We start from the raw sequence: 17,584 nt of genomic DNA on the forward strand, positions 1-17,584 counted from the left end.
TTTAAATTAGAGGCATTTTATAGAGATCTATTTGCAAATATTTGAAAATATTCAACTTTTAAGACATATATGGAATACTCATAGCAATAATATTTGGAAACTTTTTACACCAATGAAGTAGTACAGTTTTGGTAACCAGATGCAATATAAGAGATAAAGAGAATGAACATCCTATGGAGCCCTAAAAGCAATCGTCCAAATATTTTGAGATCGGAAGATAAGATGCACGAAGCCTCTTCACCTCTCTCTCATAAGCTGCTTCCATATCGGCATTCTCCTTGGCGAGCTGATCATACTTCCTCTTCCAAAATCTAGATGAATGAGGAAGTAGAGAAGTAACCACATCATCAGGCCCATCAATAACCTGATGCTCTAGAAATTCTATCACTGCATCCTTATCTTTGAGCTGCTGAAGAAGTTCCTCACGCTCACGAACCCATGCGCGCGACCAGTCTTCATCTCTCAACTCCTCTACTCCTTGGTTAGGGAGGGTTGAAGGCCCAACCATAACCATAGGGGTAGGTCTCGGATACTCGTACGTCATGTGATACTCAAGAGCTCTCTTCCTCACCCAAGCGATGTAAGGTTCCAAAGCAATACAATTCTTCGGACCAAGCTCATTCGTCCCTTTCCTATGAACTTTGCGCCAGGCGCGGACCATTCTATCCTTCAAGTTCTGGGGATCTTTACCCTCTTGAAAGAATAAGCCCTCCAACAAATTATTGTTGGGTTTATCCTTTAAGGGGAACCCAAGCTGACGGCGAGCCAAAACAAGGTTGTAGTTAATTCCACCACATGTACCAAGAAGAGCCACATTGGAGAACTCACCACAAGAGTCAACAATCTGAACACCATCATAAACACCATTATACTAAAAGATATCATCATTAGTGAGATACATAAGTCTCGCAGACCACCGTAGACATCCCTTGTTCTCCTTGAAGGCAAGCGTTTGAGGCTAGTGAGAAATAAACCACTTGTACAACAGAGGCAGATAACACACAATGGAACCACCACCCTTTGCATTCCTCATATGCAAAAAGAAATAAGTGTCACCCAACAGAGTCGCAACGAGATTAAGAAAAGAGAAAATCCTAATAGCGTTCACATCCACAAAATTGTCGATGTTGGGAAATAATACTAGCCCATAAATGAGTACTACAAATATGGCTTCAAAAGCTTCCTCACTCATGGCCTTCCCACATAAAGTAGCTTTGGCAATGAGGAAATCAGATGGGAGACCTTGAATTCCACCTTTGATAGTCATATTAGCACTAATGTCAGACACATCCACATGAAGCATGTCAGCAATCTCTAGAGAAGATGGAATCTTCTCCAAACCATTGAACGACAACTGATCAAGAATAGATATACCCACATGATAGGCATACTCCTCGAGTGTAGGCAAAAGTTGGAAATTTGAAAAAAGTGAAGCACCGATACAAAGGATCGTAGAACTGCACCAACACACTCATAACACCTTCATCCACTCTGGTAGAAAGAATAGACAGGAGCTTCCCATGGAGAGCTTGGAACTCCAAAGGCTCTAATACATAAGATGTCAAACTCCTTAACTCTTTCTAGTCGAGTTGTCTGAAACTGTACTTCTTCGTATTCCTTCTTTGTTTATCCATGTCTGAAAATTTGCAAATAGACCTCTTAGGTTCCTTGAAAATCTTTTATTGTTGATGATATGGATGCATATGAAAGCATGAATGCATGGATGCAACAAACACACTCAAGGATCAAGCAAGTCACGCCACGCAAAGGTCACGGGATGGCTCAAGTCATCGTCAATATCAATCATCCATTTTGGTGGATTATGGTTTACACCTTATCAACACCCAAGTTCCATTGATATTGAGAGTGTACGAGAACGGATCAACCGCGAATCAAGGGTTTGTTGTAAGTCACGAGCATGGAGTCTCGGTTAAGAAACACCCAATGGGAGTGTACTATGGTTAAACCTGACAATCATATTTTAAAAGGTTCCCATAGTCATCATGTCATCTTTCGGATATTATCGGATGAAACGACTACTCGTATTCCAAAAATATTCTCAAGAGAGACTCTTATGAATGTAGTATCGCGTAACAATCGTATCAAATCTTACACTTGAACGACCTTCACACTACGTCCTAAAATAGGCCAAGATGGGCTAGGTATCTAAGGTCCTTGGCTTCTAAGGTTTATATTGGAAAGAGTAATGCCTAACCACGACTACTTGTGTGACATTATTGATCCCAACAAAACCTCCACCAAGTGAATGGGCTTGCAAGTCAACTTGCTAAGGAATAACTCCACACAAGTCAACAAAACTATGCCATTCTCCTATCATAAGTGCACTCGAGTTCGGGTATAGAACTCATCACACAAGAAACCACCAAGCATACAAGCAATTAATATATCAAACAATTCATACATTACAAACAATACAGTCATCCCAAATTTGCACAAAAATATGTCACCAATAAATATAGACATACAACACATATAAGCAAAAAGTAGGCTAAACACACTAGGAAAGTAAACATACAATTCGAGTCACCACCGCACTTTTATTTATCCAAAGGAAAGGCTAAAAAGGGAACAAAAGCCAAGTAAGACATTTTATCAAATCAAAAACTAATAAAAATGTCAGAGATCTAGGTAAGAGGGTTGGTTATGAAATGGGAAGGTTTTACGCATCCAAAACATCCTTAGTACTCTAAGGAAACCTCTTTTTGTAAACATGTGTTGTAGGTCGGTATTTGTGAAAATATGTGCAAAAGATTGGAGGGATTAGAAGAGAATAGATTATATTTACAAATTATGTTGTTTGAATGGATGAACCCATTGCCTACGTACCATTACAAATTATGTTGTTTGTATGGAAGACTTATAGTCCAATCACTAAGGATGAGGTGAGATTTACATCAACCACTATGATAACTCAAACCTATGACTAATGTTTTTGAAAAGGTTTTAATAAGGTGGTCATTGGAACCACAAAAACAACTTGAAGTGAGTTATATTTATAAGTTAGATTTATTTACAAAATGAAGTCAAAGTTGGATTAAAGTTGATTCATAATGAGTATTGATGAAAAGAGTTTGAAAAAATCAAAGGCATAAGGCCTAGGTTTCTAATTTGAAACAATGTCAAAGTTGGAAATAAAAGATTTTTGGCTTGGGTTAGAGTGGGGAGAAGAAGAGAAAGGCTAGTCCTAAAGCAAACAAAGATAAGAGAGAACTTGGAGTTCCTTTTCTTGAAATCATAGAGATGATTCAAGATGCTCCTTTCCTTTGGACTTAGCAAACACACAAGCAATCAAACAATTTAGATTCAAGCTCCTAGGATCTCCATTTGGCTTGTCTATCTTAACATGGCTATTCATGACAATGGTCCTTTTTGCTATCTCAAGATGGAATCCCTATCACACAAGAGCAAACATCAAAAAGTTCATAACACAATAAGAGGAATGGACAAAGAATAAGTTTTGGAAAGGAAGTCCTTTAAGATCAACTTTGAGATTTAGCATTCTAAAGGCATGAGGCCTAGTTGCTCTTCAACAAGTTTAGCATTCTAAAGACATGAGACCTAGTTGCTCTTGTACTCCTTTAAGCATAGGTATGTCCTAATTTTAAGTCCTTTTTCCTTTTTGCATTAGGTTCACTCAAACAAAGACAAAACAAACACAAGACAACAATATATTTATATACAATAATGAGCTCAAATGAGCAAAGGAAAAATGGCATAAACATAAAATATGTGCTCAAGTGATCAAAATGAAAAGCAATATGAATAAATGAGCAAGAAATAAAGTGCATTAAAGTGAAGGGCAAGAAATTAAATGCTCAAATTAAAGTTAGTAATTAGTATGGTTATGTTAGTTTGTCATAAGACAATGTAGTGCTACGTTAAGCAATCGTAAGTGGACTAATATAGTAGTCACACCTATCTGAGACCGGTCAATAAAACTATAGGCAAATAAACACAAGTTAGAGATCATGAGTAGTAAGCCAAACTCCAAAAACTTGCCATGTCAAAAGAAAAGAGAAAGGCCTTGTATGGACTTTACGCTTTTTGCTTGACCAAGAAGCAACCTATCTTGGACACAAAACAACTCACTTGATCTTGGATCAAGTTGAGTTTGGTTTGGATCAAAGAAGGTTAAACCTCTCATTTGTCAAGACTAACCATAAGACATTAACTCATTGGCCAAAAATGAAAAGAAATGGGATGAAGATGAAATGGATGGAAAGAGAAATAAAGCATCAAACTCAATTGATCAAATGTGAAGCAAGTCATCATCAATCAATACTAAACATAAGAGAAATGAAGATTACAATTCAACAAGTCAAACATATTTTTTTGGTATTTTTGAATAAAAAATAAATGCAAAAATAAAATAAACAAAATATGGTCAAACATCAAATTTATTTCAAATCAACTTCAACAAATCCAATTAAATTCTCATAGATCTAACATGGTCAAACAAACTTTGACAAACTTTTTCAACATTTTTTGAAATCAGAAACTATTTTAAAATAATTAAAAACAATGAAAAATAACACAAAATCAATTAAGAAATTGATGAGATTATTTTTCATTGGCTTATCATGATCCATATGTGTTAGGAAAATATTTTTAGATTTTTCAGATATCAAAAAGTATTTTAAAATGAATTAAAACTATTAAAAACCAAATAATTCACAAAAAAATACTATATGAAGTCACAAAAATGATTAAAAATCAAAATATGAAACTAGATTTTTCAAGAATTTTTTTGGCATTGGTCTCATATTTTTGTGACTTCAAATAAAATATTTATGATTTTTTGAAAATAAAAGGAATTAAATGGAATTAACAGAAGATAAGAAAAATAGCAAAAATGCGCAGCCACAGGAATACTTCATTAATTGACGTGGCATGGCATCAAGGGCTCAGGGGCGCGGATACACGATGTGCCTTCGTCAAACGCGTTACACCTTGGATTTAAATGAGTCAACATAAAGAAAGGCCAAGATTAAAACGTTGAAGCGTGATCGAATGGCCCTGAAGCTACCACGTGGGGATGGTGGTGGAAACCACCATCTTCTCCGGCGATCCAACAAGATCCGGCCACCACGCGCAGGAAAACAAAGTTTAATGAAAATGAAAACTGAGGACATCAAAATGAAGTTGAGGTGATGTACATCACCCCTTTAACCATGAATCATCCTCACAATTCCTATTTAGAGAGACACGTGAGCTTGAAGATCATGGTGCATGAACTGAAGTGGCACCATTTACAAAATTAAGACCACCACTGGCCTGCCTCATGTGAGAGGACTTTAGAAAACAGCATAAATCCAAGGAATTCACACTTTATGGCAGGATCTAAGTCAAAAAAGTTTGAGGTTCTACCTTTGAAATGAAGCTTCAAACAACACGAATCCTTCAAGCTCTTGATCTACTTTTGCTCTAGAAGTGTGATGGTGATGCTAGGTTAAAGAATTGAGCTTTGAAAATCAACTAATGATGTTGAAATTCAAGCTTGAAAAAGAGAATGAAAACTGAAAATTCCTTTAGTGAGGGTTTGAATTTCAATTCAGCAGCATTTCAGATCTCCACTTGGTTGCCATTTGAATGAGAATGCACTCTTATTTATAGCTGGAATGTGATGCAAGGCAATGCTTCCCTCGTGTGCATGAAGTTTGAATCCTCCTTGCATGGGCCTGTACAGGCGCATGTAAGGCCCAAGAATGAATTAAAATCCATGCTGAGATAAAATGGAAGTGATTTGGACGTGCACAAGCTTGCACATGAGGTTACAAAGTGAAATGCAAAAATGAACATAAACATAAAGCTCTTCGAAACATACTCATGGAAAGTCCAAAAAATTAATGTGAGTGATGGTTGGAAAGCCCTTGAAATAAGGAAAAAAAGTCATGTTGGGAAAAAATTCATTTGGCAATTGGAAATTTATAAAAACTGGCTGTGAAAGTTTGGGTACAAAACATGTCTAAGTTCCCCTTTGAAATTTTTCCCAAAATCAAGCCTCTTCAAGCCCGTCTGTTTCAATGATGCAAGCCTCAAATAGAAAAACCTATAACATCAAAGTTGTATATATTTTGAATATGATCAATTTAGACTTAAATTTTGCATCATTTGGATTTTTCATGAGAAAGTTATGGGCACTTGAAGTTGGATATTTTTCAAATTCAATGACTTAGGTCCACACTGACCTATAATGTTTTGTATTATCACATGTATTTATTTTAGGATTATGAAATTTTGTCCAACATAACATTTGAAGTAGACATCTTAATATTTCCAATGAAATTGGTCTCACCTCAAAATCATAAACATTCAGGAAGTTAGGTTCTTGGGAAGTTGACCCAAAATTAGGGTTTCAATCAAAATGACCTATAATGTTTTGAAATGAATTATGACCTTCCAAGTTTCAAATGGATTTTTTATGAAAATTAAAGTTGTTCACATGGTTTGTAAGAACTTTGTTTCTTTTGGGGTCATATTCATTTGACAAACACATTAAAAGTTGTGTCTCAGTGATCTTCAGTTTAGTCAGATGACTTGACTGGTCAACTTTCCAAGTCCAAACTTCCAATCTTGATGAATGAATGATTGAGGATCCTCACATAGGAACATATATGCATAAAATAATAAATTAAATAACTTCCCTTGATTAAATTTGATCATAGGTTGAGGTTGCTTCATGAGCAAGGCATAGTCAAAACACTGTTGAATTAGGGTTTCCTTGGGAAACAATCCTCAAGCCCTTTAGGTTATCTTGATCAAATTGACAAATTGAGATACTTGGGAGACATATATGATGATTATGAGCTTTGTGGACCATTTTCATGATTACTTTCATCTTCATCTAGTCACTTCATTGAGCTTAGGAGCCTCCTAGGAGCATTGGGGCACATGATCACTTGAGCTTCAAAATAAAAGGAGTTAGTGACATATTTTTGTGCTTTTGGTTAGTAAAAAAATAAGAAAGGCAATAATATACAATACAAGTATGCTTAGTGGTCTCAAACCACTCACACAAGTCCCAACCCTAGGGTTAAGGAGCCAAACATGCTATGATCCTTGAGGCAATGCAATGAGTAATAATATGATGCCATGAGGGATCTTAGGGTCAAAATTAGGGTCTTACATTATGCGAGGAGTATTTTAACTTTCTTTATAAAGGTTAAGTTTCATTATATCCCTCGAGATGAAAACCGGATGGCAGATGCTCTAGCAACGTTGGCTTCCATGATTGCGGTGAAATTTGGAATGAAGTTCCCAATTTGACTGTGATGCGTCTTGACAGGCCAGCTCATGTATTTACTGTTGAAGAAGTCAAAAGATGAAAAGTCATGGTATTTTGACATCAAATGTTTCCTCCAAAGTCAGACTTACCTGTTTAGGGCATCGTTTAAAGATTAGAAGATATTGAGAAAATTAGCTGACAACTTCTACCTGAATGGTGATGTGCTTTACAAGATAAACTTCGATATGGTTTCGCTCAGATGCATGGATAGACACGAAGTAGACTTATTGATGACTGAAGTCCATGAAGGTTCCTTTGGTACTCATTCTAATGGACATCATAATTCTTCTCCCTACAGACCCGAGATGAATGGGGCTGTTGAAGTTGTAAATAAGAACATTAAGAAGATTATTCAGAAGATGGTTGTGACGTACAAAGATTGGCATGAGATGCTCACATTTGCTTTACATGGGTACCATACATCCATCCGCACTTCAACAGGGGAAACCCCTTTCTCTCTTGTCTATGGTATGGAACTTGTGCCTCCAGTAGAGGTTGAGATCCCGTCACTGCATGGGCTAATGGAAGCCAAGTTGACAAAAGCGGAATGGTACCAAACCAGATATGATTAGTTTAATTTGATTGAAGAGAAGAGATTGACTGCCATGTGTCATGGTCATTAGTATCAGCAAAGGTTGAAGAAAGCTTTTGATAAGAAGAGCAAGCCTCGTGTGTTTCGAGAAGGTGACCTCGTGCTCAAGAAGATCTTATCTTTCACACCGGTTGCTAGGGGAAAATGGACTCCTAATTATGAAGGCCCATATGTTGTGAAGAGAGCCTTTTCAGGAGGTGCTTTGATTCTTACAACTATGGATGGTGAAGAGTTCACTCGTCCTGTGAATGCTGATGCAGTCAAGAAATACTTCGCTTAGAAAAATAAAAAGAACAACTTGCTAAGTTGAAAAACTGAAAGGCAACTTAGGCAAAAATGAGTGTCTCGGTGGATTTAAACCCAAAAGGGAGACCAGGAAAAAATTAGAGACATAAAACAGAAAAATCATCCCGGTAGATTGAGTAGCCCACCTGGGGGCAATCTAGGCAAAAATTAGGGATTATGGCAACTAACTGCATTCGGTAGGTCCTAATCACGGCGGAAAATTTGAGCAAGTTACTTGGGTCTGATTCATCTTTCCTTACTGAAGACAAGCACAATGGATATTGAAGTTGGTAGGGAGAGTAGTGATCATTGTATTCAATGTAGCCCTTTTCCATGTAAATTACCATTTTCAACTTTGTAAAGATCTACGGAGTCTTGTCATTTACAGACTACCATTCTATTAAATAAAGTTGAAATTTTATCCACTTGTTTCTACTTTTATTTACTTCTGCTAAATAAAATTGGATTTTTATGATCATAATTTTGAAATAAATTAATGAATAAAAATTATTTTTTTGAAAATAATAAAAACAACCACTTTAAGAATAATTGATTGCAGCAAGGAATATCAACAGCAATCTGAGAACAGGTAAGTCTTGAAGTGCAAAGCCTTGTTGGTCTTCCCCAAGCATTTTATTTATAACTATTTTCCTCCCCGACAATTCGTCAGTTATCCCTAGCTGAGTTTGTGTGTCACATAGCCAGTGGAGTCGAGCTGATAATTGATCCCGTGTGCAAATCCATATTCCCCAGTGTAAGACCCTATATTTGACCCTGAGATCCCTCATGGCATCATATCATTGCTCATTCCATTTGCCTCAAGGATTATAGCATCTCGGCTCCTTAACCCTAGGGTTGGGACTTGTGTGAGTTGGTTTGAGACCACCAAGCATGCTTGAATTGTATATTATTGCTTTTATTATAGTGGTTGATATAAACCTCACTTGTATCCTTAGTGATTGGATTATAAGTCTTCCATACTTATTATAGGGTGGATCCCTCACTAGTATGTTGAAGCTCTCCTCACATGGTGGATAGTGGTTTAGGTTGAGTTTTCTCCCTTTGATAACAAAAGACCTTAAGGCTTTTGACAGACCAATTCACCAACTTATTTTGAGATTTTTTTACCCCGAACTACGAGGTTTTGATCCTACCTTTGTGATGGTACGTAGGCAATGGGTTTATCCATTCAAACAACAAAATTGTAAATAATTTGTATATTGTTTTCTCATCTCCCCAATCATGTTTGCATAAATATTTTCACAAATACCAACCTACCATACAACATTTGCAAAAAGGGCTCCCTTAGAGTACTAAGGATGTTTTGGGTGCTTAAAACCTTCCCATTGCATAACCAACCCCCTTACCCAGATCTCTGACATTTTTATTAGTTTTGTATTTTATAAAACTTTTCGGTTTTTGTTCGCTTTCTAATCTTTCCTTTGGATAAATGGAAGTGCGGTGGCGACTCGAATTGTATGATTTACTTTTGATTTAGTCAATAAATCTAAAGGTAACGAATACCCCGCTACACCTAGCTGTCTTGCTACTATTATTATCCTCCAGTTTGTGGTAGGGCCCTCGAGATCCAAAACCTTTGTTCGGTTTCCATTAGCATATTTGTGTTGCATAACTTCGGCAGTTTATCAGATCTGGTTATCTTTTCCTTGGAATGGGTTTATTTTGTTATTTCCAAGGAGAGTTTGTTGATTATTGAGGAATGTGATGGTCTTGGTCATAGCATCCCCAACAATTTTCTCAGATCCCCATCCAAAGTTTTACCTCTTGTATTCCCCGGTGGAGTTTATCTTCAGATACTGAAGATCCCTCGTTCCCGTTAGTTTTGGATTCTGAGCATTCTTTATCTTTATCCCCTGCATGGTTATCTCCCATTTGACATGGTGTTAACCTAAAATTCCCTGCGGAGTTGACAATTTGGATCCTTAGCAGATCCTTTCTCTATCCTTAGCATGTTTGTTTATCCTTTAGCAATATCTTTCTCTCCGTGGAGTTTGCCGTGATTGGTTGGAATCATATTCTCCATGATTTCCCAGCCATAGTTTATTTACTCAGAGCTAGATGATTTATTTACATCCCTAGAATTTTCTCTAGTTGGTGTTTCCATCTTGTTGAGATTAGCATAGTGTTGCAGTAGTGAATCAAATCTTTGATATTTGTATCCTTTGTGTTGTTTTGTCAGCATAATCACAATCATATACATACATATTCATGCATAAAACTCAAGATATTTCATTATGCATTTTTATTGCATTTGATTTTCTTATTCTGATCCCCTGCTTTGGTGATATTATTTACTCATAAAGATTTGGTGTGTCTGTCCTCCTTCAATTATAGAGTCTCATCCCCTTAAGCAGAAAGAGTTTAACCTTTTTCATTTCCCCACTGATTTATTTCCTCGTGAATAATTATTGTTTCAGTTTCCTCCCTAGTTAATTATCTGGATGGAGCCACTCCCCTTGAATTATATCCTCATTGGGTCGAGTCTTTGTTTGACTGTTTCTTTCTAGCTATTACATAGATAGATATTTTGGTCCTTTGGGAATCTATTACACAATAACTGGTAATATTCTTCTCAAATTTTGAGTACTTTAGTTTTGCCCAATACCCGGTAAACCGTAATCTACTTCCTTTGTTTTCCCTAGCGGATTCGTTTTCACGTTTCCCCCCAAGGTAGTCTATCCTTGATATGTTTATCCTAACTGGTGACAGATTCTTCTCTTTGTGGTTTTCTACTTGGTAAAAAGGTAGTGGTAATCCCTACTTTTATTACCAAGAGAGTTAATCCTTGATATGTTCATTTTACTTGGAAATGGATTTTCTCCTCTTTGCGGTGTTCTTCCCAGTAATAGGTAGATATAAATCCTACTTTTTCCTTTGAGTTTATCCTTGATATGTTCACTTGAATTAATGACGAATACTCTCTCTTTGGTCTTCTGCCCAATAACCGGTAGTTGTAATTCCTACTTTCCCCTCCAAGTCTATCCTTGATATGTTCATCCTAACCGATGACGAATATTCTCTTTGGTATTCTATCCAGTAACTGATAGATATAATTCCTATTTTCTCCCCAGCATTCTATCCTTGATATGTTCATCCTAACCGATGACGGATATTATTCCTTTGAGTTATCCTTGATATGTTCACTTTAACCGGTGACAGATATTCTCTCCTTTTGGTCTTCTACCCAGTACCCGGTAGTTGTAAATCCAATTTGAACTTTTTCCCCAGTAGGCTATTCTTACCCAGTAACCGGTAATGAATACACCTCATTTTCTTCAGCAAGTCATCCTTGATATGTTTACCTTAACCGGTAACGGATGTCCCTCTGTCAGAGTATATTATCTTTCTACCCAGTAACCGGTAGTAGGTAACATATCTCTAGTACTCCTTTAATGAAGTTCATTCTTCCCCAGTTGAGTTTGAATGTGTATTTCCTCAGTGGAATCACCTTTTCTTGTTTGGTTTGAGTATTTCAGTTTCAGTCTGATTTACCTGTTTCCCTTGCATATTTTCCCTTATCCCCGACCAGGCTCTTCCATTGATTTATTTTCATGGAAATTCCCCCTCGTGTCACCAGCAATTGTTAAGATGTAGCCTGGCCTACGCGCAACTTCTTATCCCCCCAAAGTCTCTGTCTCCCCAGTCAGTTTTCCTCATGGAATGCATCACACTCCTGTGGACTTTAAGTCTCTCCGATTTCTTTTCCTTTATGGAAATATATTCCCCACAAAGATTACTTCTAACATTCATATCATATGCATCATTAGGTCTCTTAGGGACCAAAATTTGTTTCTAGATGTTGTTATTTAAGTCCATTCTATTGATTAAATACAAAGATTTTAACCTTTCCATCCTCAGTTAGAATGTCCTAAAATAGGGGCAGCTGTAAGACCATAATTTTGACCCTAAGATCCCTCATGCTATCTCATCATTTGCATTGGCTTTTGGATCACACCATGGCATCCTCCTTACCCCTCATTCATTGGGTTTGCATTGGGATGAGTCATCAAGCACATTTTATTGTATCATACTTTGTTTTTCATTATTTACTAACCAAAATACCAAAAATATGTCTATGTATAACTTTGTTTCATTTGTAGGTAGTATGTGTATTCACCAAGGCCTCATCAATCTCATATCTAGGGTCTGAGACCCTCAAGGCAGAGAGATAAGTCAATAGATGGTTCACATTGAGTCTAGACATCATATATGGATCCCTATGATCTCTATCTATCATTTTTATCAAGAATTCATCAAGAGTTTGAAGCTTGTTTGCCTTCGAAGCCCTAGTTCATCTGGGTATCTTGTGTGACTTCCTCAACAAGTTTCTTCATCATTTGATCTTATATTTCAAGGTATACTTCATATTACATCATATTATGCATATATGACCCTCTATGAGTCCAAAAGATCAAGATAATTTCAATTTTGCAAGTTGGTTCATGGTGGTTGACTAGAGAAAGTCAACTAGTCAAAACTGGGGTTCACTAGACCCTATCTCCTACCATTTTTGTCATATGAAAATGATTCCATGAGAGAAAGTAACTCCTTATAAAATTCCAAACAACTTTCATGTTTAGGTCAAGAGCTTGTTTTGCTTGGAAAGTCGTTTTTTATGGTGAAAGATTATAGGTTATTTTGTCTGAACCCTAGTTAGGAGGTCAACTTCCAAGGACCATAACTTGATCAATTTTTATAAGAACGCCATTCGAGTTTCATGATCAACTTAAATATGTTCTATCCAACTTTTATTATTTTAGTAAATTCAAATTCAACATGCAAATTCATGTGCCAAGAGGAAATATTATAGGTCACTTTGGGTCATTACCATTGAACAAGAGATTTTCCTCAACTTCTAAAATGCATAACTCCTTCATGACAAATCCAAATGAGGTCAAATTTGTGACCAAAATGAATAGGTTTTAAAGATCTAAAACTTTTATGAAGTAAATTTTTCCATTTGAAGACCATAGCAAAAGTTATTCAAGATGGAAGAAATGAACATTTGGCTTGGTATTTAGAAAATTTTCATTTATGTTTGATTTTCCAAACTTCCACCTAAAAATTCATCATGATCTAAGCTTGAAATTGAAAAGTGTTAAAAATGAAATTTATTCCCCTTCATCTCGCCTTTCCAAAAAGTCCAAGATCATCTCATTTGGACAATAATTGAAGGACTTGCGCATGTGTTTTTCACATGGTTCCATTTGGTAAGAGTTATGGTTAACATTCATTTCCTTTATGCATGGTAATGTGACATCATTTCAAGTTTGATAACACAAAATTATGGATCACTTGGCATCATTGGATAGGCCTATCACACGCCCATGCATCCATGCAAGGAAGATGTTTTTGACATTTTGAATGAAGTGTGTGGAAAGCAAATGCATAGCCTATAAATAAGACCCCTTGTGCTCAAAATTAAGGACACCTTGCCCAAGCTTTGAACCTGCAATCCTAACCCTCACCATTAGAGGATACATTAAAGGTTTTCAATTGATCCAATTCAACTCCTGCAAGCTTCTGAAGTCAATCCAAGGCCAATTGGAAGCAAGATCAAGCAAGATTTAAGCTCCCTTGAAGGTGAATTTTTAGAAACTTCATCTCTTCGATTCTCTCTCAATTCTTCACCATTCTCTTTGATTTTTGCTTGGCTGAAGTCCTACTAATGTAGGTGTTACCACAAGAAATTTATAGGACATGTTGAAGGCGTAATCAATGAAAGTGCCTTATAGATTTAAGGATTATACCCCACCAAGGGGAAGATTGAAGGCCCAAGATAAACAAGAGATGAGAAAACCACAAGTTACTAGAAGATGCAACTGACAGAAGAATCATGTTTGGTCGAAATCCATTCTGTCGACTGAACTGAAGATTGGGACTTAAGAAATTATTGGTTGTGTCAAACACATAGAAGATGATGTCGACCTAAATACCTGAGCGGGAGAAGTTTGAAAATCAAAATGACTAGTAGTTACAGGGAGAATAAGCGCCAGATTATGGAGTAGTTTGTAGATTGTGAATGGAGCAGTTTGTAGATTGTGTGGCACGACGTCTGTTATTTTTAGAAGTTTTGCGTGTAGGCAGTTTCTTTAGTTTATTATAAATAGGAGATCCCACAGAGGACTCGGGGTGTTCACTTTGTACAAAAATCACTTGTAAAAAACTTCTCATTCCCAGCACGAGGAAGCAAGAGTTTTTAAGAGTGTTATGTACGTGAATCACCACATTTATTTCAATGCAACTTCCTTATTTTTTAATTGTTCCCGTTGAACACTTTATTTTAATTTCATTTACGTTTGAGTTATCATTTTACGTTGTCGTCTACACTGTCGACACTGATTCTATTACGATAATAGAATTCACCAAAAGCGTGTTCGTCGTGTACGTCTTTTGAATGTTATAGTGCTGTCAGTCACGAGTCACCCATAGGCTATAACATCATTATCATTTCGTGTGGAAAAAACCTATGCTTGTTCAATACTTTGTTAGAAGCCGTTTCTCACAAAGTTAATTGTCTGTCGAATTGAATAAGTCACCCTATCACACTAGCACATGTCTCAGGATCAATTGGTCCTATTTAGAAGGACCATTGTCATGAGCATCTAAGTTGAGAGAGACAAGTCCAATTGGAAGATCCTACGAGCTTGATCGAATATTTGCTTAATTGCTCGAGTTAATTGCTTATTGCTTGTTAAGTCCAAAGGAAGAGAGCAACTTGGATCATCTTTATGATCTCAAGAAAGGAAATCCAAGGGTTTTATTTCTCTTCTCTCATCTTTGCATGTTTAGGACCTAGCCCTTCTCTTCTTCTCTCCACTCTAACCCAAGCCAAACTTATGTTGTGCAAACATTGACATTGTTTTAAAAAATTAGAAACCTAGGCATTATGCCTTTGATCTTTTCAAATTCTTTTCTTAATACTTATTTTGAATTGAATATTAAGTCAACTTTGACTTCCTTTTGTGAATACTTCTAATTGGTAAATCCAACTCACTTCGAATTCTTTTGTGGTTTCAATGGCCACCTTTGCCAAAGCTTTTCATAAACATTAGCTATTAGGTTTGAGTTATCATAGTGGTTGATATAAACCTCACCTGTATCCTTAGTGATTGAACTATAAGTCTTCCATACTTATTATAGGGTGGATCCCTCACTAGTATGTTGAAGCTCTCCTCACATGGTGGATTGTGGTTTAGGTTGAGTTTTCTACCTTTGATAACAAAAGACCTTAAGGCTTTGTACAGACCAATTCACCAACTTATTTTGAGATTTTTTTACCCCGAACTACGAGGTTTTGATCCTACCTTTGTGATGGTACGTAGGAAATGAGTTTATCCATTCGAACAACAAAATTATAAATAATTTGTATATTCTTTTCTCATCTCCCCAATCATGTTTGCAGAAATATTTTCACAAATACCAACCTACCATACAACATTTGCAAAAAGGGATCCCTTAGAGTACTAAGGATGTTTTGGGTGCTTAAAACCTTCCCATTCCATAACCAACCCCCTTATCCAGATCTCTGACATTTTTATTAGTTTTTGATTTGATAAAACTTTTCGGTTTTTGTTCGCTTTCAAACCCTTCCTTTGGATAAATAGAAGTGAGGTGGCGACTCGAATTGTATGATTTGCTTTTGATTTAGTCAATAAATCTAAAGTTAAAGAATACCCCGCTACAGAAAAGTGGCGACTCTGCTGGGGAACTTACTGCCCTAGTGGGTTTAGCCAAGTTTTTGCCTTTGTTGTATTGTATATTTATTTATTTGTGAGATATTTTTGTGCAAATTTGGGATGACTGTATTGATTGTAATGTATGAATTGCTTGATATATTCAATTGCTTTTGTGCTTGGTGGTCTCTTGTGAGATGAGTTCTATACCCGAACTCGAGTGCACTTACGATAGGAGAATGGCATAGTCTTGTTGACTTGTGTGGAGTTATTCCTTCGCAAGTTGACTTGCAAGTCCACTCACTTGGTGGAGGTTATGTTGGGATCAATAATGTCACACGAGTAGTCGTGGTTAGGCATTACTCTTTCCAATATAAACCTTAAAAGCCAAGGACCTTAGATTACCTATCCCATCTTGGCCTATTTTGGGATTTAGTGCGAAGGTCGTTCAAGTGTAAGATTTGATACGATTGTTACATGATACTACACTCATAAGAGTCTCTCTTGAGAATATTTTTGGAATACGAGTAGTCGTTTATCCGGTAATATCTTAAAGATGGGATGATGACTATGGGAACCTCTTTTAGATCATGATTGTCAGGTTTAACTATAGTACACTCTCTTTGGGTGGTTCTTAACCGAGACCCCATGCTCATGACTTGCAACAAACCCTTGATTCGCAGTTGATTCGTTCTCGTATATCCTTAATATCAATGGAACTTGGGTGTTGATAAGGTGTAAACCATAATCCACCAAAATGGATGAATGATATTAAGGATGACTTGATCCATCCCGTGACCTTTGTGTGGTGTGACTTGCTTGATCCTTGAGTGTGATTGTTGCATCCATGCATTCATGCATTCATACACATCCATATCATCATCAATAAGAAAATTTCAAGGAACTTAAGAGGTCTATTTGAAGGTGAGAAAAACAAGAAAGGGGGGTTTGAATTGTTTTAGAAAATAAAAGCTTTTTCAAAAATAAGAACACACAAAATTTTATACTGGATCGCTTAGAGAACAAAGCTACTCCAGTCCACCCGGCCAAGGTGATTTCGCCTTCAAAAAGGACTTAATCCACTAATCTTGAAAGTTTATACAACCAAACGTCTAAGAGAATGATCTCTTAGTCCTCTCATGTATATAGACTATGCAGAGTCACCTGAGGAACAAGAACAATTTTAGCAAGATAGATTTGTAATAGAATGTGCTTCTAAGAGTAAGCAAGTATTACAGCAGAATATTTAAGCAAGAGTTTTCACGTATGAGAAGCAGCTTGTGAAAACTGAGAGAGAATATGAATGACTTTTCTGTGCGTTGTTGTTCTTTTTCATAATGAGGTAGGCTGTCCTTTATATAGTAGTGAGAAGGACTGTTGGAGTGATGACAAAATATTTGTCTTTGATGAGCATTCAATGTCATTACTTCTATGTTTCTTGCCATAACGAATTTGTCTCCCCGAATAACTTCTTTCTTAAAATAGTTCCTTTCAATATTGAGAAATTATTTCCGTTACTCTTTCTGGATTTGGTGAATCTTCATCAGAGTCTTGTTAGATCGGAGTCATGCGTCAGAAGGAGATTATGTTGAAGTTACATCAGAGCTTCTCAGAGTACAAGTCTTCTAGATCATCAGAACTAAGACTAGTGGATGTTAGAGCTTCTGGTTCTTTTTACTGTCTTGCTTTGCTTAGATTCAAAAT

Source organism: Lathyrus oleraceus, chromosome 2 (assembly GCF_024323335.1).
Source record: "Lathyrus oleraceus cultivar Zhongwan6 chromosome 2, CAAS_Psat_ZW6_1.0, whole genome shotgun sequence".
In the NCBI taxonomy this organism is placed as follows: domain Eukaryota; kingdom Viridiplantae; phylum Streptophyta; class Magnoliopsida; order Fabales; family Fabaceae; genus Lathyrus; species Lathyrus oleraceus.